The sequence below is a fragment of the Amborella trichopoda genome, chromosome 6, assembly GCF_054954075.1.
Source record: "Amborella trichopoda isolate Santa Cruz 75 chromosome 6, AtrichopodaSantaCruz75HAP2 v2.0, whole genome shotgun sequence".
NCBI classification, from domain to species: Eukaryota; Viridiplantae; Streptophyta; class Magnoliopsida; order Amborellales; family Amborellaceae; genus Amborella; species Amborella trichopoda.
Genome location: NC_142341.1, coordinates 16,507,632 through 16,534,492, shown reverse-complemented (window position 1 = coordinate 16,534,492; position 26,861 = coordinate 16,507,632). Strand labels below are relative to the sequence as shown.

Here is a 26,861-nt window from a genome sequence, read left to right as displayed (position 1 = left end):
CACAAACCACATCCATTAAAAAAAAATTGGATGATTTTAGGATTATACAAAGACCAGCTAACCTTTTAAATATTGAAGTCCAAATATTTAAAATTTAAAACTTAAATTTTCAAAATAATACTCGGGTGAATGAAATGTGTATCTTTGAATTTTAGGTTAATTAGTGTTTCTAAATAGCTATTTGGATTTAAGAAATAATATAGATTTGACAAGATAGTTTTATAATTTTCATAATAATCATCATGAATGATGTATGAATCTTTGGATTTTAGGTTAAAAATGTTTCTCAATGGCTATTTAGCTTTAAGAACAATATATGCAAGAACACAGCATTGAGTAAGTCGAACCTTGATCAATCCAGAAATTTTCCCACGGAGCGGATGAAGAAGATAGCAAAGGAGGTGAGGGGCATCTTACAAAACCTGGTGCAAAGGAGGGGGAAATCAATCAAAAGACACGATCTCTTGGGTTTATTGTTAGAGTCAAAATAACACCAATGATGAGAAAGGTAAAATGACCCTCGATGATGTAATCGAAGAGTGTAAACTCTTTTGCTTTTCTGGACACCAAACCACATCAATGTTACTGACATGGACAATGGTGGTCCGGTCGATGCATCCTACGTGGCATCAACGTGCGAGAGAGGAGGTTATGCAAGTTTCAGGATCAGCAACCAATCCACCCACTCTCCACCAACTCTTCCACCTTAAAATTGTTAGTACCCTTATTTTTGCTAGAAGCATATTTAGTAAGTCAAATTTTTTAGAAAAAATTATATAAATATCCGTTATATTTATTGCTATTATAAAAATATTTTTTAGTTTCGGTTATTACAGATATGTCCGTTTTTCGAACTTCATAATGTTTTTTTTTTAAAAAAGGTCAGACTAACCGTTTTCGGTATTTCAAAAATAAAAATTTGTACAATTTTTTATTTTTGAAAAATTGAAAATTAAGAATTTTTTATTTTTGAAAATCTGAATATTTATAGTTCTTCCAAATATTTATGGGTGCAGTTTGCATAAAAGATGCATCCATAGGTGTAGAGGTAAGGTGCACCTTCAAATTTTATCATGGTATATAATTTTGATATAAAATATTCTTAGGATTATCTCAAAATCTATTTTTATATCTAATTATAAAATTTTAAATTTCAAAAATGGTCAAAATCAAGTAGATCTATAAATATATGAAAGTCTTGAAAATGGACGGTGTAGATAATATGTTGTAAAATGTACTATTTTTTAGACTTAAAATCTTTTTATTTTTCGTGGTCATACATCTCGATGTCGAGATGATCAATCAAAGGATATTTCAACATTAAAACTATCTTTTTCAATGGATTTTTGAGGTGCATCTGTAATTCTACATAATAAGGATCCTTATAAAAACTTTTTCCCTTTTCCAAAAACGATAATTATTTACTTTAATTATTTTAATACCTCAAATATAAATTAGATGTCGTTTTAATTATTTTGGTTAGCATGACTGCATAAAGTTTGTGTTTTTTACGGTTCAAATCCCAGTATGGACAACTATTTAAAACATCTTTTTATTGAACTCAAATATAAATTAGATGTCGTTTTAATTTTTTGGTTAGCCTGAGTGCATAAAGTTTGTGTTTGTCACGGTTCAAATCCCTGAATGGACAACTATTTACACTATTTTTTAAAACATCTTTTTATTGAAACAGAAGTAGCCCCCAAGAATGGAAGGCAACAACCTCCTGTAAAGAGGTCTATTATGTAGGAAACCCTACCATCACACCAGCCCACAACTTATAGATGAAAGGTTTTGCATATTTTTATTGAAACAGAAGTAGCCCCCAAGAATAGAAGCCAACAACCTCCTATAAAGAGGTCTATAAAGAGGTCTATTATGTAGGAAACCCTACCATCACACCAACCCACAACCTATAGATGAAAGGTTTTGCTTGTATTATAGATATTTGGATTTTCAAAATTCGAAAATACTTAATTTTTGGTTTTGAAGAATAAAAAATTCTTAATTTTTTATTTTTGAAAAACTGAAAATTTTAAAATTTTCAGTTTATGAAAAACCAAAAATGAGTAGTCTTGTCTTTTTTAAAAATAATTATAATGAAGTTTAAAAAAATAGACATATGTGTAATAACGGAAAGTTTGAGGTATTTTCATAATAACATTAACTAAAATGGATATTTATATAATTTTCCGAATTTTTAATTCACTCGACAATAGCGTGACATAATCATCTTTTAGAAACATATATAAAGAGACCATTTATCTTTGGTACAAGGTAGTTATGATTAATCTTGACCATTGGATTTGAAATTGGATGATTGTAATTTTGCATTGACCAAGGTCAAAGTTTGAAAGAAATTTCTCGAACTTTATGACCCATCCAAGCTATCAAATTTGACATCAGATGGTTATAAATCATTGTGACCTCCTTGTAAGGTGCATGGTTGTATAAAATCCCTTATGCTTTAGATTGTATCCTGCCCACTTTCTTGATGGAATAAAGTGGCCAAATATGCACCTTGTCATTATAAAATATGGTTTGGCTCATATAAAGCATCAACATTATTTATTAGGATAAGGTTGCATTCTTCTACACCGTTTATTTTAGTTGGATAGTTTAAATTTGACACATTTTGTCATACACTGACAAAATTTCACATGACTTCGAAGACACTAACAAATCTACATCAGCCAAATAAAATAGATATATCATTGTAACTTTCTTTGAATAGATAAAGTTGAGGGCTTTTATAAACTTTTCCGTTTAAAATATGATGAAGTGGATTATTAGGATATTTATCCTAGCAGATCTTTAACAATTTATTATCAACAAAGGACATCTGAAGTATGTTATTCCATGCTCAATGTTTTCCATAGACTTTCTAGGGTAGGAATATATTTATATCGTAAATCCGAAGTGATATCAAAAGGAACATCCCCCGATTTATACTTTAAACAGTGAAAAACTATAATCAATAGAGAACCGTCGGGTCTGTCAATTACGGTTCTAATACAACCCTAATCTTGAAAGAGCGACCTTCTCTGAAAGCTGTCGCCAAAGCCGACTTGAGATCACACAATGAAGACTCACTCTCCTTGTCAAATTAATCACGTACATCGAAAGACATGGAGTTGGTGCGCTAGGAGATTGCAAGCTCTGTACATTGTTCTTCTTCTCTTTTTTGAAGAATGTTCATCCTAGGACTTTTGGTTGCCAAAGGAATTGTTTTCTAAGGCTATTGAAATTAGGCCCTTGAAATCGTAAAGAATACGCTTAGGGTTTCGCTTAAGGTTAGGGTTTCCTAGATCTTTATTCTAAGGTTTCTAGGGTTTAGGCTATCCTACGGGATTTTTGGGTATTTTCCAAAGATTTTTTAGGATTATATGGTCCCTCTAATAACAAAAAATTGCTTAAGAGTTCTTTATGAATCTCTTTAGATATTTGGGTTGTAGGGATTTTTCTTGGTTTTTCGCTCTATTTCCTAATTTTCTAGGTGTCTTAATTTCTAACGGATTTTATAAGGTATTTTTGAATTTCTTGATATTCTTGGTTCATTTTCAAAAGAGGATTAAAGGAGTTTAAATAGGCTTGGGCCTTAGGCATCTCCTAAAGATATTCCTTGAAAATAGGAGTCTTAGTCTGACTAGGTTTAGGTTTTCCTAGGTTTGTATTGGGTCAAAACATGAATCAAACTGAATCCAAGAACCTTCCATAGGATTCCAGAAAAAAAAAAAAAAAAAAAAAAAATAATAATAAAAAAATAATAATAATAAATATATATATATATATATATATATATATATATATATATATATATATATATATATATATATATATATATATATATATATATATATATATATATATCCCAATTGTTTAGAATTTTCAGAACTGACAAAAGACAAGGGTGCATATCCTGTCGGTAGGCTCAATAGTCATGCACATCATAAGAGAAAAAATTTCATTAAAATCAGTACCTAACTTCATAGCCTTTCACAACTAATTGAGCTATGTACCTGTCAACAACATCAATAGGATCTTTCTTCTTCTTGAAGATCCATCTACAACAAACCACTTTTTGCCCCTCTGGTAATTCAATGAGGTTTATTGTTTTATTTTTCTTAAGGGCTTTTATCTCCACTTCCATGGATGTTCTCTATTGACTAACTTCATCGGCCTCACACACCTCACGATAAGAAATACGCTCATCATCATCTATCATACATCTAGGGTCGTGGTCGAAAGCTTAATATACGTTAAGCTTTCAACCATGACCACCACCTCACTAGTTATCATGGATGCATCTCGCTTGAATAGTTTTTGCATCCAGTTCATTTTTCATTTTTCTTTTCTCACTGGAAATTTCATTGAGAAAGACATAATACACGGCAAATCTTGCGGTTAGTAGGATCCCATAATATGCACCCCTTTGTACAATCTATATATTCAGAGAAAACACACCTTTTTTTTTCACATCCACTTTTGCTCTCATTTGAAATTAAAACATATGTATAACACCCAAAAGTAAGAAAGAAAGAATAATCAACTAGTTTATCTGTACAAACCTATTCAAATATTTTGTGATCAACAGTAACATTAGCAGACCTGTTAATTAGAAAACAAATTATACAAACTGCTTATTCCTAGAAACATTGTTTTAACCTAGCAGTACTCAAGAAACACCTAGCATGCTTTGTAATGGTGTATCCTCCTAACAATCCTATTTTATCGAGGAGTCCCAGGAATTGTTAACTACATAAAAACACCATTCTTATTGCAAATATTGTAAAAATTCATCATAATAAAATTACGTCGTATTATTAGTTCTTAGATACTTGATACGCTTTCTTTTGTGCTTTTATATCGAGGCCTTAGACCTTTTAAAACCACTGAAGGCATCTGATTTCTTTTTCCAGTATATAAACCCACATTTTTTCTTGAAAAATCATCAATAAAGTGGCAAAGCATGCAACACAGCCCACAGAGACAACATATGACTCCCATCGGTCAGAGTAAATCAATTCCATGAAATCCTTATTTCTGGTGATGGATAAAACAAAGTAGAATTTATTCAATTTTTGAAACAAACACGACTCATCAACATTTAAATTAACAGATTTTAAACCAAAGACAATGCCAGTCAACTTCTGCAACATCAGTCTCTCTCGAGAAATAAGGATTGTGTATGTCGCTCAATTGAACATTATGATGCTGACATCTCCAAATCCCATTATTTTACATGAGTCATTATTTTTCATGTAAATAATACCTTCATCACATGGTTAATATTTATAGAACTAATTCCGATGTAGAGTCATATGAAATGATGCATATGAATCAAGTAGCCAATACTATAAAATTTCCTTTCGATCCACAAACAAAACTTCCCCATCCTATGAATCAAGTAGCCAATACTATAAAATTTCCTTTCGATCCACAAACAAAACTTCCCCATCCTTGAAAGAGTAGATTTTTTTCAACTAAATTTCTTTAAGATTCACTTCTTCTAACTAGAACAAGAATTAAGGGCTTTTGGTTTCCTTTTGTCCCCTGCAATCTTTTTCCACAAGGAATAATTTCCATTAACCCAATGCCTAAATTTATTACGCTCTTTCAACTTGGATCTTGATTGACCTCTTCCTATAGTTCTCTTTGTTGACTCACTTAATTCTCCAAATATACTTTTGAGGATTCTTGACCAGATTTTTACCTAGCCTCCTCTAAAAGGAAAATAACAAAACCAAATTTAAGGGACTTTGCAGTATTTGGATTCATGATCATCGCATCCCATGATACCGGCATTGAACAACATAATATGGCTTTCTTATCTACTTCATCAAATTTCACATCTAGTGTCGTTAGCTTGCTAATTAGGGCTTCAAACATATTGAAGTGCCCTTATAGAGAAGTAGTAAAGCTCATCTTGAAATGATAAAGTTGTGAAATTGTAAAACAAAGAAAAAACATTTCGGAAGAGATTTACTTTCATAAGTATTTTTTAGTTTACCCTTAAATCTTTTACGAATTCTTTTTTATTCTTTTTTTTTGAGAAAATAATTGTCCTCAAGGATTTGCAATCTTCAAGAAACCTTGTGCGCATCAAGGAACTCAAACCTTGGGGTTCTACTTATAATACAAATTATAGAGGATAAAACTAAGGCTTGGGACAAAAATAACAGAAAAAGAGACAAACACAAACTTTTATGTGATTTAGTAATTGCCTAAGTCCATAACGTAACAAATCAAGAATAGAGAATACAAGAGTTTTCAAGCTCTCTCATAAACGCCTTAGGACAAGGGTTTTCTCTTTCCAAATTACATATCCAAATGACTACAAAAACTCACCGTTTTCTCTTTTGTGTACGCATTATCTCATTCTCTCTAAAATTGCTTTATATATAGATAGAAACCAATAAGTGAACCCTCTCTCTCCATCATACGTATTAAATGGAGAACTTACTATAACAAATATTATTTAACTAGAGTCATGTGAGTTTTCCAAGTCTTAAAGGAACATATTCTCATATAATAGGAACCCTTACCGGAAAAGTGCTCACATCTAATTCCCATAAACATAGCTTCACCACCAACAAAAGAAAATTTGGTTACATCTGAAACTGTTACAAAATACGAACCCTTACAGGAAAAGTGCTCACATCTAACTCCCAAAAATATAGCTTCATCGCCAATGAAATAAAAATTGGTTACACCCTCCTAACAATCCTATTTGACCGAGGAGTCCCAGGAATTATTTCCTACATAACAATACCATGCTTATTACATATATGGTAAAAAATTCATTATAATAAAATTCCGGTGTATTATTAATTCATAGACGCTTGATGCTCTTTCCTTTGTTTTTTTCTACCGAGGCGGTGGACCTTTTAAAACAAAGGAACGCATCTGATTTCTTGTTTTAGTTTGTAAAGCCACGTCTTTTCTTGAAAAATCATCAATAAAGTGGCAAAGCATGCAACACATCCCATATAATCAACATATGATTCTCATCGGTCCGAGTAAATCAATTTCATGAAATCCTTATTTCTAGTAGTGGATAAAACAAAGTGCAATTTATTCTATATTTGAAACAAACATGACTCATCAAAAATCTAAATTAAGAGATTTTAAACCAAAGACTATGCCAATCCACTTCTGCAACATCAGTCTCTCTCGAGATTATTACTCGAACAAGTCCTGCAAATTGTTTGCTAACTCTCATTTTGCAACCACTAGTTCTCCATTTGAAATATACTAACATCCATTACACCTGTTAATTTGAAATCTTGATTATTAAATTTTCTTAGATATAATAGTCCTTATAAGACCTGGAACATGTCTGACACCAAGGATTGTGTATGTTGCTCAATTGAACATTATGATTCTCACATCTTCAACTCCCACTATTTTAAGAGAGTCATTATTTTTCATGTAAATAATACGTTCATCACATGGATAATATTTATAGAACTAATCCCTATGTCATGCCATATGAAGTGATGGATATGAATCAAGTAGTCAATACTGTAAAATTTCCTTTCGATCCACAAACAAAACTTCCCATCCTTGAAATACTATTTTTTTTTCTAAATTTCCTTAAGGTTAAGTTAATCCAAGCTTCTCATTAGAACAAAATTTAGGGGTTTTTGGTTTCGTTTTGTACGTTGCAATATTTTTCCACATGGCATAATTTCCATAAACCCAAGGCTTCAATTTCTTACGATCTTTAGACTTGGATCTTGAATCACCTCTTCCAATTGTCCTCTTTGTTGACCTACTTTGTTCTACAAATACACTTCAGAGGATTCTTGACTAGATTTTTGTCCGGAGTCCTCTATAAGGAAAATAACAAAATCAAATTCAAGGGATTTTACAGTAGTTGGATTCATGATCAACCCATTCCATGATACCAACATTGAACAAAATTATATGGCTTCCTTATATGCTTCATCAAATTTCACATATAGTGCAGTTAGCTTGCTAATTAGGGCATCAAACATATTCAAGGTCCCTTGCGAAGAAGTAGTATTGCTCATCTTGAAATGATAAAGTTGTGAAATTGTAAAACAAGGAAAAAAATTTATCGGAAGAGATTTACCTTCATAACTATTTTTTAGTCTACCCTTAGATCTTTTGTGACTTCTTTATTTTATTTTTATTTTTATTTTCTTGAAAAAACAACTATCTTCAAAGATTTGCGATCCAAAAGAAACCTTGTGCTCATCAAGTATGTCAAACCTTGGCGCTCTACTTCTGATACCAATTGCAGAGCATAAAAACTAAAGTTTGGGCCAAAATAAAAGAACGATGGGTTGTGCAAAAAATTAAAAGAGAGAAACACAAAGATTTATGTGCTTTAGTATTTGCCTAAATCCATAACGCAACAAATCTAGCATAGAGAATACTAGAGTTTTCAAGTTCTCTCATAAAAGCCCTAGGACAAGGTTTTTCTTTTTCTAGAATACCCATCCAAATGACTACAAAAACTCACCATTTTCTCTTTTGCATACACATTATCACATTCTCTCTAAAATAGCTTTATATAGCTTTATATAGATCCAAACCCATAAGTGAACCCTCTCTCCTATCATACCTGTTAAATCTAAAACTTACTAAAAAAATCCTATTTAATTGTTGTCATGTGAGTTTCCGAAGTCTAAAAGGACCATATTTGCTCACATCTATTTCCCATAAACATAGCTTCACCGCCAACAAAAGCAAAATTGGTTACATCCGAAACTGTTTGACACCCAATTTTTTTTCAAACAATTTACAAGCCTTTTATGCTGTCTTGCTGCCAATTTTTAAAGAGTGAAGTGGAATTTTGAGTGCAAAATGAAGCATATTTCTGATATTGCAATATTCCAAAAAAGGTATGTAGCTCCAACATTGATCGGCCTATTATGATATATGATACTCCAAGTTACAACTTTTTTTAATTTATTTATTTTAGAATTCAATGGGGAAGACTTGCTCCTACCCGTTTATTCACATAAACTAGGGAGTTGGCTTTTTTTAAAGTTCGTCATGGATAGGGTCAATGAGATTGAAGAATAAAAAATTCTTAATTTTTTATTTTTGAAAAACTGAAAATTTTAAAATTTTCAGTTTATGAAAAACCAAAAATGAGTAGTCTTGTCTTTTTTAAAAATAATTATTATGAAGTTAAAAAAAATAGACATATGTGTAATAACGGAAAGTTTGAGGTATTTTCATAATAACATTAACTAAAATGGATATTTATATAATTTTCTGAATTTTTAATCCACTCGACAATAGGGTGACATAATCATCTTTTAGAAACATATATAAAGAGGCCATTTATCTTTGGTACAAGGTAGTTATGATTAATCTTGACCATTGGATTTGAAATTGGATGATTGTATTTTTGCATTGACCAAGGTCAAAGTTTAAAAGAAATTTCTCGAACTTTATGACCCATCCAAGCTATCAAATTTGACATCAGATGGTTATAAATCATTGTGACCTCCTTGTAAGGTGCATGGTTGTATAAAATCCCTTATGATTTAGATTGTATCCTGCCCACTTTCTTGATGGAATTAAGTGTCCAAATATGCACCTTGTCATTATAAAATATGGTTTGGCTCATATAAAGCATCAACATTATTTATTAGGATAAGGTTGCATTCTTCTACACCGTTTATTTTTGTTGGATAGTTTAGATTTGACACATTTTTTAATACACTGACAAAATTTCACATGACTTCGAAGACACTAACAAATCTATATCAACCAAATAAAATAGATATATCATTGTAACTTTCTTTGAATAGATAAAGTTGAGGGCTTTTATAAACTTTTCCTTTTAAAATATGATGAAGTGGATTATTAGGATATTTATCCTAGCAGATCTTTAACCATTTATTATCAACAAAGGACATCTGAAGTATGTTATTCCATGCTCAATGTTTTCCATAGACTTTCAAGGGTAGGAATATATTTATATCGCAAATCCGAAGTGATATCAAAAGGAACATCCCCCGATTTATACTTTAAACAGTGAAAAACTATAATCAATAGAGAATCGTCGGGTCTGTCAATTACGGTTCTAATACAACCCTAATCTTGAAAGAGCGACTTTCTCTGAAAGCTGTCGCCAAAGCCGACTTGAGATCACACAATGAAGACTCACTCTCCTTGTCAAATTAATCACGTACATCGAAAGACATGGAGTTGGTGCGCTACGAGATTGCAAGCTCTGTACATTGTTCTTCTTCTCTTTTTTGAAGAATGTTCATCCTAGGACTTTTGGTTTGCCAAAGGAATTGTTTTCTAAGGCTATTGAAATTAAGCCCTTGAAATCGTAAAGAATACGCTTAGGGTTTCGCTTAAGGTTAGGGTTTCCTAGATCTTTATTCTAAGGTTTCTAGGGTTTAGGCTATCCTACGGGATTTTTGGGTATTTTCCAAAGATTTTTTAGGATTATATGGTCACTCTAATAGCAAAAAATTGCCTAAGAGTTCTTTATGAATCTCTTTAGATATTTGGGTTGTAGGGATTTTTCTTGGTTTTTCGCTCTATTTCCTAATTTTCTAGGTGTCTTAATTTCTAACGGATTTTATAAGGTATTTTTGAATTTCTTGATATTCTTGGTTCATTTTCAAAAGAGGATGAAAGGAGTTTAAATAGGCTTGGGCCTTAGGCATCTCCTAAAGATATTCCTTGAAAATAGGAGTCTTAGTTTGACTAGGTTTAGGTTTTCCTAGGTTTGTATTAGGTCAAAACATGAATCAAACTGCATCCAAGAACCTTCCATAGGATTCCAGAAAAAAAAAAAAAAAAAAAAAAAATAATAATAATAAAATAATAATAATAAATATATATATATATATATATATATATATATATATATATATATATATATATATATATATATATATATATATATTTCCCAATTGTTTAGAATTTTCAGAACTGACAAAAGAAAAGGGTGCATATCCTGTCGGTAGGCTCAATAGTCATGCACATCATAGGAGAAAAAATTTCATTAAAATCAGTACCTAACTTCATAACCTTTCACAACTAATCGAGCTATGTACCTGTCAACAACATCAATAGGATCTTTCTTCTTCTTGAAGATCCATCTACAACAAACCACTTTTTGCCCCTCTGGTAATTCAATGAGGTTTATTGTTTTATTTTTCTTAAGGGCTTTTATCTCCACTTCCATGGATGTTCTCTATTGACTAACTTCATCGGCCTCACACACCTCACGATAAGAAATACGCTCATCATCATCATCTATCATACATGTAGGGTCGTGGTCGAAAGCTTAATATACGTTAAGCTTTCGGCCATGACCACCACCTCACTAGTTATCATGAATGCATCTCGCTTGAATAGTTTTTGCATCCAGTTCATTTTTCATTTTTCTTTTCTCACTGAAAATTTCATTGAGAAAGACATAATACACGGCAAATCTTGCGGTTAGTAGGATCCCATAATATGCACCCCTTTGTACAATCTATATATTAAGAGAAAACACACCTTTCTTTTTCACATCCACTTTTGCTCTCATTTGAAATTAAAACATATGTATAACACCCAAAAGTAAGAAAGAAAGAATAATCAACTAGTTTATCTGTACAAACCTATTCAAATATTTTGTGATCAACAGTAACATTAGCAGACCTGTTAATTAGAAAATAAATTATACAAACTGCTTATGCCTAGAAACATTGTTTTAACCTAGCAGTACTCAAGAAACACCTAGCATGCTTTGTAATGGTGTATCCTCCTAACAATCCTATTTTATCGAGGAGTCCCAAGAATTGTTAACTACATAAAAACACCATTCTTATTGCAAATATTGTAAAAATTCATCATAATAAAATTACGTCGTATTATTAGTTCTTAGATACTTGATACGCTTTCTTTTGTGCTTTTATATCGAGGCCTTAGACCTTTTAAAACCACTGAAGGCATTTGATTGCTTTTTCCAGTATATAAACCCACATTTTTTCTTGAAAAATCATCAATAAAGTGGCAAAGCATGCAACACAGCCCACAGAGACAACATATGACTCCCATCGGTCAGAGTAAATCAATTCCATGAAATCCTTATTTCTGGTGATGGATAAAACAAAGTAGAATTTATTCAATTTTTGAAACAAACACGACTCATCAACATTTAAATTAAAAGATTTTAAACCAAAGACAATGCCAGTCAACTTCTGCAACATCAGTCTCTCTCGAGAAATAAGGATTGTGTATGTCGCTCAATTGAACAATATGATGCTGACATCTCCAAATCCCATTATTTTACATGAGTCATTATTTTTCATGTAAATAATACCTTCATCACATGGTTAATATTTATAGAACTAATTCCGATGTAGAGTCATATGAAATGATGCATATGAATCAAGTAGCCAATACTATAAAATTTCCTTTCGATCCACAAACAAAACTTCCCCATCCTATGAATCAAGTAGCCAATACTATAAAATTTCCTTTCGATCCACAAACAAAACTTCCCCATCCTTGAAAGAGTAGATTTTTTTCAACTAAATTTCTTTAAGATTCACTTCTTCTAACTAGAACAAGAATTAAGGGCTTTTGGTTTCCTTTTGTCCCCTGCAATCTTTTTCCACAAGGAATAATTTCCATTAACCCAATGCCTAAATTTATTACGCTCTTTCAACTTGGATCTTGATTGACCTCTTCCTATAGTTCTCTTTGTTGACTCACTTCATTCTCCAAATACACTTTTGAGGATTCTTGACCAGATTTTTACCTAGCCTCCTCTAAAAGGAAATTAACAAAACCAAATTTAAGGGACTTTGCAGTATTTGGATTCATGATCATCGCATCCCATGATACCGGCATTGAACAACATAATATGGCTTTCTTATCTACTTCATCAAATTTCACATCTAGTGTCGTTAGCTTGCCAATTAGGGCTTCAAACATATTGAAGTGCCCTTATAGAGAAGTAGTAAAGCTTATCTTGAAATGATAAAGTTGTGAAATTGTAAAACAAAGAAAAAACATTTCGGAAGAGATTTACTTTCTTAAGTATTTTTTAGTTTACCCTTAAATCTTTTACGAATTCTTTTTTATTCTTTTTTTTTGAGAAAATAATTGTCCTCAAGGATTTGCAATCTTCAAGAAACCTTGTGCGCATCAAGGAACTCAAACCTTGGGGTTCTACTTATAATACAAATTATAAAGGATAAAACTAAGGCTTGGGACAAAAATAACAGAAAAAGAGACAAACACAAACATTTATGTGATTTAGTAATTGCCTAAGTCCATAACGTAACAAATCAAGAATAGAGAATACAAGAGTTTTCAAGCTCTCTCATAAACGCCTTAGGACAAGGGTTTTCTCTTTCCAAATTACATATCCAAATGACTACAAAAACTCACCGTTTTCTCTTTTGTGTACGCATTATCTCATTCTCTCTAAATTGCTTTATATATAGATAGAAACCAATTAGTGAACCCTCTCTCTCTATCATACGTATTAAATGGAGAACTTGCTATAACAAATCCTATTTAACTAGAGTCATGTGAGTTTTCTAAGTCTTAGAGGAACATATTCTCATATAATAGGAACCCTTACCGAAAAAGTGCTCACATCTAATTCCCATAAACATAGCTTCACCACCAACAAAAGAAAATTTGGTTACATCTGAAACTGTTACAAAATACGAACCCTTACAGGAAAAGTGCTCACATCTAACTCCCAAAAATATAGCTTCATCGCCAATGAAATACAAATTGGTTACATCCTCCTAACAATCCTATTTGACAGAGGAGTCCCAGGAATTATTTCCTACATAACAATACCATGCTTATTACATATATGGTAAAAAATTCATTATAATAAAATTCCGGTGTATTATTAATTCATAGACGCTTGATGCTCTTTCCTTTGTTTTTTTCTACCGAGGCAGTGGACCTTCTAAAACAAAGGAACGCATCTGATTTCTTTTTTTAGTATGTAAACCCACGTCTTTTCTTGAAAAATCATTAATAAAGTGGCAAAGCATGCAACACATCCCATATAATCAACATATGATTCTCATCGGTCCGAGTAAATCAATTTCATGAAATCCTTATTTCTAGTAGTGGATAAAACAAAGTGTAATTTATTCTATATTTGAAACAAACATGACTCATCAAAAATCTAAATTAAGAGATTTTAAACCAAAGACTATGCCAATCCACTTCTGCAACATCAGTCTTTCTCGAGATTATTACTCCAACATGTCCTGCAAATTGTTTGCTAACTCTCATTTTGCAACCACTAGTTCTCCATTTGAAATATACTAACATCCATTACACCTGTTAATTTGAAATCTTGATTATTAAATTTTCTTAGATATAAGAGTCCTTATAAGATCTGGAACATGGCTGACACCAAGGATTGTGTATGTTGCTCAATTGAACATCATGATTCTCACATCTTCAACTCCCACTATTTTAAGAGAGTCATTATTTTTTATGTAAATAATACGTTCATCACATGGATAATATTTATAGAACTAATCCCTATGTAGAGCCATATGAAGTGATGCATATGAATCAAGTAGTCAATACTGTAAAATTTCCTTTCAATCCACAAACAAAACTTCCCATCCTTGAAATACTATTTTTTTTTCTAAATTTCCTTAAGGTTAAGTTAATCCAAGCTTCTCATTAGAACAAAATTTAGGGGTTTTTGGCTTCGTTTTGTACGTTGCAATATTTTTCCACCCGGCATAATTTCCATAAACCCAAGGCTTCAATTTCTTACGATCTTTAGACTTGGATCTTGATTCACCTCTTCCAATTGTCCTCTTTGTTGACCTACTTTGTTCTACAAATACACTTCAGAGGATTCTTGACTAGATTTTTGTCCGGAGTCCTCTATAAGGAAAATAACAAAATCAAATTCAAGGGATTTTACAGTAGTTGGATTCATGATCAACCCATTCCATGATACCAACATTGAACAAAATTAGATGGCTTCCTTATTTTCTTCATCAAATTTCACATATAGTGCAGTTAGCTTGCTAATTAGGGCATCAAACATATTCAAGGTCCCTTGCGAAGAAGTAGTATTGCTCACCTTGAAATGATAAAGTTGTGAAATTGTAAAACAAGGAAAAAAATTTATCGGAATAACTATTTTTTAGTCTATCCTTAGATCTTTTGTGACTTCTTTATTTTATTTTTATTTTTATTTTCTTGAAAAAACAACTATCTTCAAAGATTTGCGATCTAGAAGAAACCTTGTGCTCATCAAGTATGTCAAACCTTGGCGCTCTACTTCTGATACCAATTGCAGAGCATAAAAACTAAAGTTTGGGCCAAAATAAAAGAACGATGGGTTGTGCAAAAAATTAAAAGAGAGAAACACAAAGATTTATGTGCTTTAGTATTTGCCTAAGTCCATAACGCAATAAATCTAGCATAGAGAATACTAGAGTTTTCAAGTTCTCTCATAAAAGCCCTAGGACAAGGTTTTTCTTTTTCTAGAATACCCATCCAAATGACTACAAAAACTCACCATTTTCTCTTTGCATACACATTATCACATTCTCTCTACAATAGCTTTATATAGCTTTATATAGATAGAAACCCATAAGTGAACCCTCTCTCCTATACCTGTTAAATCTAAAACTTACTAAAAAAATCCTATTTAATTGTTGTCATGTGAGTTTCCGAAGTCTAAAAGGACCATATTTGCTCACATCTATTTCCCATAAACATAGCTTCACCGCCAACAAAAGCAAAATTGGTTACATCCGAAACTGTTTGACACCCAATTTTTTTTCAAACAATTTACAAGCCCTTTATGCTGTCTTGCTGCCAATTTTTAAAGAGTGAAGTGGAATTTTGAGTGCAAAATGAAGTAGATTTCTGATATTGCAATATTCCAAAAAAGGTATGTAGCTCCAACATTGATCGGCCTATTATGATATATGATACTCCAAGTTACAACTGTTTTTAATTTATTTATTTTAGAATTCAATGGGGAAGACTTGCTCCTACGCGTTTATTCACATAAACTAGGGAGTTGGCTTTTTTTAAAGTTCGTCATGGATAGGGTCAATGAGATTGGAAATCACAATGTGTTAACTGAGTATGAGTGTGCTACCACCACACAGTAGCCCCTTTCCGAGGTTGCAACTTTTGTTGATGGACGGTTGGTGATTACATGTACAAAAGGTGTATATGTTTTGTAAGCTCTATTGCAGTCTATCTCAGCATTGAGTGAGAACAGTAGTGGAGGTAGCTTTGGATAACATGCTCTGATACTCCGTTGGACAACAAAGTGTCTTCCAAGGTCCAAAGGTGAATGCCCAATTAATTGAAGGGTGCAGTTTGCATCTGTAGGTGTAGAGGTAAGGTGCACCTTCAAAATTTATCATGGTATGTAATTTTGATGTAAAATGTTCTTAGGATTATCTCAAAATCTATTTTTATATCTAATTATAAAATTTTAAATTTAAAAAGTGGCTATGAAAATCTTGAAACTGGACGGTGTAGATAATATGTTGTAAAATGCATTATTTCTGAGACTTAAAATCTTTTTATTTTTTATAGTCATGCATCTCGATGTCAAGATGATCAAACAAAAGGTTTTTCAACATTAAAACCACATTTTATGATGGATTTTTTAGGGGCATCCGCAGTTCTACATTATAAGGTATCATCCTTATATAAACTTTTTCCTTATAGGAAAGAAGTGTATAGAATATTGGGAAAGGATGTACTTTCCATTAAAAGAACGTGAAAAAAGTTGAATGACCAATTATAGGAAAATATTGGTAGGATACAGGTCTAGGAGGACTATCCTATTTTATCACTTGGATGTATGTCACAAGGCTGTTTATCTGTTGTATAAGGAGGTCACAATTGTCACTACTTGTTGGATATAAAATCTATAATTTAAGATGTGATACAAAAATCGAGAAATTGTCATCTAGATTTGGAATGCAGTGCATGGCATTATGCTTAGCCACATAAATTCACATCTAATGTGATTGTGACACTCTTGTATAAAAAGGCAAATGGTCATATTCTATATGTTCCCTTTTATTATTGCTTCTTGGGCCATCAATGTGATTATAACATGCATTGAAATACAATACAATGTGATAAGTGTTACGAAAGGCATTGTACACGTTGTAGCCGCTTGGTTTTCTTCACGTTTACTAACACCTACGCAACCATTGATTTTGACATAGGATCGCTGGGAAGGTGGTAGCAAACTACAGATAAAAAGACCATCATAGAATACTTTCTACATATGCAAATGTCATATAATGGTCATCAAAAGTTAAATACTTTAAGTTGGCAAAGTGGTGTTGGCATTACGATTTGTTTTTTAAAAAAGTTCTTTTCATTATTTCTCAACATTTCAGAATTTCCTGTCCCAAAATCATAAAGAGTTGATGATTCCCACAGGTAACAATGATCCTTCATGAGGTTCTCAGGCTCAACCCACAAGTGGTCCTTCTGAAAAGGCACACCTACAAGAGGGTGAATTTAGGAGGCCTAGATTTTCCTGCAGGTGTCCATCTTGTTCTTCCAATACTCATGATCCACCATGATCGAGAAATTTGAGGCGACGATGCAGATGAATTCCGGCCAGAGAGATTCTCAGAAGGGGTATCAAAGGCTGCTAAGCATCCCTTGGCCTTCTTTCCGTTTGGATAGGGACCCAGGATTTGCATAGGGAAGAACTTTGCATTGACCGAGGCCAAGATGGCATTGGCCATGATCTTGCAACATTTCTCCTTCCATCTCTTGCCATCATATACACATGCCCCTTATGCTCAAATAACTATTCATCCCCAATATGGGGCTCCCATTATCTTTGAAAAGCTCTAAGTTCAATTTCATTGATAATTATTATGTGTTATGTGTTCATTTAGCGCTATGCGTTTTCAAAGAACAAGTTAGATACCTTTAAAATGTGTTGTATGAGATATGTGAAATTGTATATACTTTCTTTGTTTACTTTATAGATAGGATAATATTTCTTGATCAAGTAAGTTGTATTAGGATTCTTACCCTTTTTTTTGGTATATCATGCATGCTATATAAATTTTTTTCCTTTTTTTTTGTATAACACCTCTATATACATATATGGGATTTTCTCTCACAAGTTCAATCTATAAAAATGGGGATTTCTCTGAGGGCAGTTGAAGTTCTGTCGTTCAAACTGAAGGGCTCTTCGTTGTCAAGTTTCTCAAGCAAGATAGGATATGTTCTTCCTCCCTATCTCAGTCATCTGGATCTTTTTTTTGGGTCTCTCAGACATCCATTATTCTCGGTACTGGTCCTTTTTTGGTATTGTTATTTATATTTTGGGTCTTTCTCAATCTTTTTCTTTTTTTCTCTCTCCACGATATCTCTTTCTATCCTCCTTTGTTGGTTTTTTTTTTTTTCTTGTTTTTTTTTTAGCACCTAGTTTTGCTAGACTATGTGGCTTTGGAATGTAAGAAGGCTTCCTTCATTTGATACACAGTGTTAGCATATATATATCGTATATATATCTCTTCATAGTATGAGTATACATCTCTTGATAAGATTATAGGATTAGGTGTCTAGGATTATGATAAGATTAGTTAGTAATTTTCAATAACTATTGGTGTCTATCCAAAACTGTTACTAGCCGAAGAATATAAGATTAGGTTTCTAGGATTTTGATAAGATTAGTTAGCAATTATCATTAACAGTTGGTGTCTAACCAAAACTGTTACTAGTCGTATATTTACATGGGATCTTGTATATTATTTATTAATCAGTAAAGAGAGAGGTTTCTGCAGTATTATGAGTTTCTAATATGGAATCAGAGATATAGACTCTTCAACTTCAGATTTGGGCTCGCCGACCTCAAATTTGGGCTTGCCCTCAGATCTGAGGTTCACCGACCTCAGATTTGAGGTTCGCCAACCTCAGAACTGAGGTGTGCCAACCTCAGATCAGAGGTCGGGAAGTTTCATTACCCTCTGCATCTGTTGTTGGCTCGGATTCGTGCCCACCGTAGTACACAAACCAACCATGGCTCTTTCTCTCTCTACCTGTTACTCCATTTTCAAACCCCCACACCATGCCATTGCCGCCCAACCTGTGCTCCTCCCTCTCTCTACCCATCCAAGCATGACTCTTTCTCTCTCATGTTACTCCATTTTCAAGCCCCCACACCATGCCATTGCCACCCAACCTGTGCTCCTCCCTCTCTCTACCTATTCAAGCATGACTTTTCTCTCTCGACAAATCTAACTGTGGATTTTTCTCTCTCTACCCATTCTACTTGTTCTACTATTTCTTCATTGCTGCCCAACCTATGCTCCTCCCTCTCTCCATACCTTGATTTCAACCAGTCTAGGTTTTCCCTGTCAAGATCTTGAAACAAGAACACGCTCTCTCACTCTGTATCGTAATCTCCAATTTCTCTATCTCTCTCTCTACAAAAAAAAGAAAACTTTTCCTCTTTATGCATAACCCCAAACGTTTTCTTTATGCTACCCTCTAGCGCACTCTCTCTTCCTCCGTCATCTTCAATCGTACTTCCACAAGGTCTCCAGATTTTTAAAACATGGCTAACCACTGTTGCCATCCATCCATTGCCCGGACAGCTTTTGGGCAATCTTACATCTACTCTTCCTCATTCAAATTCATCTCGTTAGAAAATAGCTCATCACTTGTATTGGAGGTACTCGATAGCCACAGATGGCCATACTTCATGCTACATGGCTCATACTTCATGCTGCAATGCTTTCAATGTGGACCTCACTCGACGACTTCTAATGGGATTATGAGGAGTTAGCACCCGAACACTGTAAAGGATACTAAGTACACAGTACACTTGTGCTCATCTTGAATCCACTCGAGCAATGACAACTTTCAATTCTTCATCATCCGACAAAGAGAAATTATGAGACTCCTCCTTTGCACAAAAACTTCAGGTCTCCCCTTCGTCCATGGTTGAATCAATCAACACTCTCAGTTTAGTGAGAGAAACTCATAGACTAAGGAAGCACTGCCAAAGGCCTCAGATTTCTTGTTTCTACTCTCTACCGAGTCGTGTTTGGACTCTCTGCAAAACAGCCTCTGTCTCTATTCTGGCTTGTGTTTTGGAATGCAAGTTGCTGAAATTGTATCGAACTGCAAGTTGTTGAATCTGTGTCTCGAATCCACACCGAATTCTGTTGTCTCTTCCAAATGCCATTCTGTTTTCTCAGTCTCCAGCTGCTTTGTGTCAAAGCATCTTGAGTTTGAGGGGAAGTGTTAGCGTATATATATATATCTTCATAGTATAAGTATATATCTCTTGATAAGGTTATAAGATTAGGTGTCTAGGAATATGATAAGATTAGTTAGTAATTATCAATAACAGTTGGTGTCTATTCCGAACTGTTAGTAGCCGAAGATTATAAGATTAGGTGTCTAGGATTATGATAAGATTAGTTTATCGTTATCAATAACTGTTGGTATATATCCAGAAGTGTTACTAGCTGTATATTTATATCAGGCCTTTTATATTCTTTAATAATCAATAAAAAGAGAGTTCTCTACAATATTCTGAGTTTTTAATACACAAAATCTTCTTTTGGGTAATTGGTTACTATTGTTGGGCTCTCTCTCTACAATTGCAAAAATTGCTTCCTTCATTTGTTTGACAGACTCCTTTTTGGGGTTATTGGTTACTAATTGGGCATCTTATCTCTCTCCAAGTACAAAAAGTGCACCTTGAGCTTGTGCATCTTCATTTCCCTTACTATTCAAATGGACTATCTTTTTTCTTTTTAAAGAGGTGTAGTTTGTGAGGTTGTCCACTGAGTTAAAAAAATATTTGCACCTTTATATGATCGCATTTCTGGTCAATCGGTCATGGCTGCTTGTACTCAAGATTAGTGTAACCCCATGTGCTGCTAATGCTACTTCCTTATCAGTCACTCTCACGATGGAGCAACTTCAGTGGTTGCTCTCACAATCCCGATTTTCCAAAGGGTTTGCATTTGTTTTTTCAAGGAATATTGTTTCGACTTCCTAGTTTATAGACTCTGTTGCTTCTTGCTATATGACAACCAATTAGTCTATTCTTATTGACTATAAACCTTGTTTTGATACTATTCACACTGCTAATGGTACATCGATGAAAGTTTCAAAGGTTGGCTCAATTACTACATCCTCTGATTTTTCTGGTAAATTGAATGTCTATGGTGTCTGTCATGTTCCCTTCATTGCTATGAATATGATTTTTGTTGGTCTGATTACCCATTCCAATTGTAACATTGTGTTTACTACCTTTGGATGTCAAGTGCAGGATCGGCAGTCTGGGAAACTGATTGGGTCTAGGCATAAAATTGGTGATCTCTACTATCTGAACCATCTTCATTTAAAAACTCTTACTGAAACTTCTACTTGTGTACCAATACCTGATAAATGATCTTTGTGGCATCAACGTCTGGGTCATATTTCTACCTGTCGATTAGAAATTTTGTTTTCTCATGGTGTCATTGATTTTGTTTATTTGAAAAAAATCTCAACTATCAAAGATTGTGAGTCGTGCAAGCCCTCAAAAATGCATGCGTAACCATTCAATCGCAGCAATTCAATTTCTGCTTATATGTCTGATCTAGTGCACACTAATGTTTGGGTATCTGCTTCTCTTGCATGAAAGAGGAGGTCACGATATTATATTATTTTTATTGATGATCTCATCAGATGTAGTGCAGTTTCCTTTATGAATAACCTCAATGACATATATGATATCTTTTTCTTCAAAAAATGTTCAACACTAAAAATCTTGTCTATATACTTTTAAGAAAATTGGCATTGCAGAATGAGAATACGGTCATATCTTAAAAAATGCACGAGCTCTTCTCTTGTCAACCTTGGTTCCAAAGGTGTTCTGTCCAGAAGTTGATCGTACAACTGTTTATTTTATTAATATTATGTCTTCTGTTATTTCGTGTGGATGTTCTACTTTTGAACGACTCTTTGCTCAATCCCAGACTATTATGTTATTCATGTTGCTTTGTTCTATTGTTAGCTATTGAAACGGATACAAATAGTTAAATGTTGTTTCTTGAGCTATCCTGACCATAAAAAAACAAATGTTTTGACCCCTTAACTAAGAAACTTTTGGTATCCCTATATGCAATATTTTCTAAGCATATTCCTTTTCATTCTCCTACAGCTACTCCTGACTCCACTTCTACTTCTTTTCTGGTCCCTGTTGGCTATGTAGCATTTCAAGGCCTTAAAAACAAGAGTCTTTCGCTCAATGAGAGTTAGAGAGTGAGAGATTGAATATGATTGCATAGCACACTGGGGCCCATATTCATATACCCCGAGTTTTTTGAGGCGTCTAGAACTTGCATTTTGAGATAGTAATCTCTTGAGGAAGTGGGTGGGTGACATCCGAGTCATGATTATATTGATTAGAATGCCTCATAGTTGATGTAATATGCTAGGGCTTGAAGAATCCAATCGAGAACAATAGAACTCTAGTATTTAATAAAGAATTGGCCCTGTTTGAAATGGTCATGGCGTATAGGATATGAACCTATATCCTGGCACGTAACCGTTCTATGGCATGTGCACTCATAGTCGTATGGGAAGCCGCCATATATTATTCGACGTAGAAGAGAAAGTGCACATGTACTTTGAGAGGACCCCTATATTAGAGTAGCAATATGTCCCACAAAGGTGCATCAGTAATCCATTGTGAAAATCGATGATGGGAAGCTCTAGCTCAGTGACTTTGATGTGACTAATTATATGTCCATGCGATAGATGGTGGAGCATAGGTTCGTTGGGTCGACTTGAGATGCCAGTAGAGCATCATTCAGGTCAACCCAATGGAAGACTCCGACTAGTATCATAAGTCTAGATATCTCATTTATCTTTGGTTCAAATTAATATAAAATTGATGAATTTGGAGTATTTTTAGATATTTTGGAGAATTTTTAGGAATATTTAAATCATAAAAACTGTGATTTTTGAATTTGTTGAGCACAAATGATTAGTAAGGACAACTTATGGGGATGCCAAGTGCCACCACCCCCATACCCCCCCTTTGGGCATTGACATCATGCTGATGTTATGCCTAACATGGGGGGGGGGGGGGGGGGGGGGGGGGGGGGCATTTTTGTTATATGATCATTAGTTTTAACTGTGTTATATTATGTCATAATGTTAAGACTTAAAGAGTATTTTGTCACATGGTGTTTTGTTCACACATGTGGTGTGTTTGGCATGTGTGAAGTTATAGGATTTTGAGAATTTATTTGATTTAAAATATTATTATACACATATGATTCGTGACATGTGTGTTTATTTTATGTGGCACTATCTTATGGGTTGACCCATGTGAAACTTTACTATTGTTGAAATCCTATTGGTGGTGTCATAAGATATTTTATTCACATATGTGGATGTCTCATATTACTTTTATTCCATGCCCTTTCATTCTTAATAAGTCTCACAAATTATTGAAAAACCATGGGCATAATTATAAACATGAATTTGGACCAGTGTTCACAAAATCGCACCTGAATGGTCAACCAGACATGGGCCTGAAAGTGGTTTAACCGGCCTAACTGGTAACCCAGCTGATTCAATCGCTCTAACCGGGTAAGTTCTGGACGCTCAAAAAAGTGTTAAAAAAAATAAAAAAATACAAAAAAAAAAAAATCTACTAAAATATGAAAAGCATATAAAGAATTATTAAAACAAAACACATTCAAATGAAGTTGAAAAATAATGAAAAAAATGGATTTTAAGCCATTTTATATTTTTCAATGCCTATTTTTAAAAATTTTAAAAAATATGGGAAAATATAAAAGTGAGTATTAATGACCAAAGCAATTTTTAATCTTTACCATAATTTAAATAATATTTAAAAATGCATTACAAATCAAATTCCTTATTTTTTAGAATTTATATACATTTTTTTGAATTTTTTTTTTAAATACAGGTTGATCACCCTAGTCGCCCAAAACTGGAACCAGACACTGGCCGGTTATGATCTAACCTGGTGGTTAGCGGTTAGATTGGGCGATTTTGCGAGCAATGATTTAGACTTAATGAGAAATAAAACATGGAGCTATGGGCCTTAAGGTAAACTGACTATAACCTAGTTTTAATGGTGTGAAGGGTGTCAAAATCTCATCCATTGAGCTTTGTGATAAGATATGAATGAGTGGCTTGGATAAATGCATCTCATGTGCCATAGATCATAGGGTATCAAGGATCAAGATCAAATACACACTTACGATCTAGTATAAAAGTAACTTATGGAATCATTTCAAACCCTAAATTGAGGATTTATTTCAAAAAGAAAGAGAGAGAGAGAGAGAGAGAGAGAGAGAGAAGGAGAGTCCTCCACAAGTTCAACATTGCCATCATGGCCATTTGAGATCCATGTCCCACATTGGTTATCTCCTTCCTTGTGCTTTGAATTCATATCCTTCCATGGTGTGGTCTTTCATGAGCCCATATTAGTGTATCTTCAAAGTTTTGATTTATGTTCTTCCATTTGATTTCCCACTTCTTTTAGATCATTAAAGTTTTTGTAATTTTTGATTTACAGTAGCTTTCTTCATCCATTTATCATAAATATTTAGTTTTTAAAGAATCTCAAAACATTGTATAGTCTATACACATTGTATGTATAAACTAGCTTGATTACTCCATAATCATGAGTAGTTTCACCTTGAGTTTCTTGATCAAATTTTTTTAGAATTTCCATTGAGAATATGCATCTAATCAGAGGTTTATAATTTAATATTTGAGCATACGAGATAATATTGTGAGCCCCCGTTTGCATAATGACAATTTTGTGTGGTCCCTCTTGGACCACATTGTGTAGTTTCACTATATCTTCTTTTTTTCGTATGGTATCTCTCTCAAAATTTGAAAATTTGTTTTGATACATGTCTATTTCTTGATTTGATCACCATTAAGTGATATAAAATGATCATATACTTCCCATATTGAATTGATCTCTTGAAGTTATTATTATCACATGTGCCTTAGACAATGGGACAAACTTAAGTCATCAAAAGGCCTGATCGTGGCCCGGACACAACGGACTAGAACCATGGCTTTGCCCATGTTTGTTTACATATTAATTGATGTATTTATAGTTGTTGATTGATTCATGATTAACTGTATTGAATATGTTATATGAAAATTTAGATTGTTTTCTGATCTTGTAGTATATGCTTTAAAGCTTTGCTATATTGTTTATATGAATTAAACTATCACTGGATTATCATGATCAAGTATATGTTGTGTATAAACATTGTGGAATACGATGAGGATGTAGATTGAAGAATAAATTATCATGTAATTTTTAAAAAAGAGGAAATTTGAGAATATATGTTATGTAATATGTTGTAGAGATAAATATTACTAGTATTTGGACATTGTATTGAGTGTAATTTTATTTTTGAGTAAGTGTTTTGTAAGGGACCTATTAAAGAATAATTTTCGATTATTCAAGATATGTATAAGTCTAGCTTATGGGCTAAAATGAATTCTCTATGATATTTATTGAGGTTTAGTCAATTTTAAACATCATGTTTTTCAAAATAATAATTTTTTTTTTTAAGTTGTATTTCTAGCCCCTAGGTCTTACACCACCTACAATCCCTTTTTCTGATGATGGCTTTGATGTGTCTAGAACCTCACGTATTCCTCCTACAAATGATCCAAATGTAGAACACTCAACTACTGTTGAACCACTTCAGGCACCTGCACCAGCAGCTCTTATATGGACACCTTCTGTTTGTCGTAGTAACAATATATTTGTCTTACATGCTCGTTTTATTGATTATGAGACTTTTTTACTAAACTATTAAGCCTTTCTTGCTTCTATTCATTCTTACTCTGAGCCACAGATTTATGAGGAAACTGCCACACAGCATAAGTGACAATAACCTCCCTTGATAGAATGCATGCTTGGGATCTTGTCCATCTTCCTTAAGATAAAAGTGTCATTGGCTGCCGGTGGGTGCACAAAATCAAAACTAAAGCTGATGGCAGTATCGAGCGTTATAAGGTACGGCTTGTGGCGGAAGACTATAATCAACAACTTGGAATTGATTTTACTGGAACCATTCATGTTGCCCATATGACTACAATTTGCACTCTAATTTATGTGGTTGTTGCACGCCCATGGTGATTATATCAACTCAAAGTCAAAAATGCATTTTTTTTTAATAGAGATCTTGCGGAAGAAGTTTGTATGAAGTTATTTCCTAAGGTTTCAAATCCTGACAATAAAGTCTGTCAACTGCGGCATGCACTCTATGGGCTTAAACAAAGACCTCGTGCTTAGTTTGAAAAACTTAGTTTTGTTGTTGTCTCTGTAGGTTTTCAACAGAGCTATTGCGACCCTACCATGTTTGTCTCAGTCACACCCAAAGGACGTGTAATTCTCGTACTCTATTTTGATGATTATATCTGGTGACGATGTGGCCACTATTCATTTGATCAAGCGACAACTTAGTCAGCTTCTCGGGATGAAGGATTTGGGATTCATAAAATATTTTTTGGGCCTAGAAGTTTGTTATTCTTCTCGTGGGTATTTGCTATCTCAACTTATGTACACCTAAGATATTGTTTCTCAAGCTCGTTTGGATGATGATAAAAAGCATGTTGATACTTCTATTGAACCAAATTTCAAACTTTATTCTACAGATAATGAACTCCTTCCTAATCCTACATTCTCTTACAAATTATTGGAGGCTTGATTCATCTTAATATCTCTCGGCCGCGCAAATTGTTGGAAGCTTGATTCTTGAGTGCTCGTTGTTTTGTACACTAGGCGATCGTTTTACGTATTATTCATTATGTTCGAGACACGCTTGATCATGCTC

General features: G+C 33.4%; 1 pseudogene; it reads left to right on the top strand.

The window, feature by feature from the left end:
- Positions 1–346: 346 nt before the first annotated feature.
- On the top strand, positions 347–17,850 carry LOC148781637 (cytochrome P450 CYP72A616-like; annotated as a pseudogene).
- The last annotated feature ends 9,011 nt before the right edge of the window (positions 17,851–26,861 follow it).